A 744-nucleotide genomic window follows, 5' to 3' on the forward strand; every position below is an offset into this window, starting at 1 on the left:
GCGAGTATGTTTGCATGCATTGTGCAGTATGAATCATTTTGTGCACGTGCGTCACGGGACGAGCTTTGATCTACATCTATATGGATACTCTGCAAATCACATTTAAGTGCCTGGCAAAGGGTTCTTCGAATCCCCTTCACAATTGATAGTTAATTGAAACCCTCAGCTGCCGACAGGTGTTGTTGATATACTTCGATGGGGACAGCTGAAAATGTGTGCCCCGACCGGGACTCGAACCCGGGATCTCCTGCTTACATGGCAGACGCTCTATCCATTTGAGCCACCGAGGATACAGATGAATACCGCGACTGCAGGCATTTATCCTGTAAGTAGGCTGTTTAAGTTCTTTTTATTGGTAACGCCGCCGCCACGTAGCGCTCTGTATGAAAATCACTGGCTGTACCGTGTGCAGTCGGTGGCTGTTTGGCATTGTTGTAATACTTGCCATTGTAGTGTTGGGCAGCGGCAGCTGGATGCTAACAGCGCGTAGCGTTGCGCAGTTGGAGGCGAGCCGCCAGCAGTGGTGGATGTGAGGAGAGAAATGGCGGAGTTTTGTAATTTGTAAGACTGGATGTCATGAACTACCATATATATTTTGACTATTAAGGTAAATACACTGTTTGTTCTCTATTAAAATCTTTCATTTGCTAACTATGCCTATCAGTAGTTAGTGCCTTCAGTAGTTTGAATCTTTTATTTAGCTGGCAGTAGTGGCGCTCGCTGTATTGCAGTAGCTTGAGTAAC

The 744-nt window shown here is 46.1% G+C and overlaps 1 non-coding gene across 1 annotated transcript; it reads right to left on the reverse strand.

Annotated features, from left to right (window-relative positions):
• Positions 1-216: 216 nt before the first annotated feature.
• Positions 217-290, reverse strand: Trnat-ugu (transfer RNA threonine (anticodon UGU)). The gene has a single exon. It is a non-coding gene; the product is annotated as a tRNA-Thr (tRNA).
• Positions 291-744: the final 454 nt, after the last annotated feature.

This window comes from Schistocerca gregaria, chromosome 3 (assembly GCF_023897955.1).
Source record: "Schistocerca gregaria isolate iqSchGreg1 chromosome 3, iqSchGreg1.2, whole genome shotgun sequence".
Taxonomy (NCBI): Eukaryota; Metazoa; Arthropoda; class Insecta; order Orthoptera; family Acrididae; genus Schistocerca; species Schistocerca gregaria.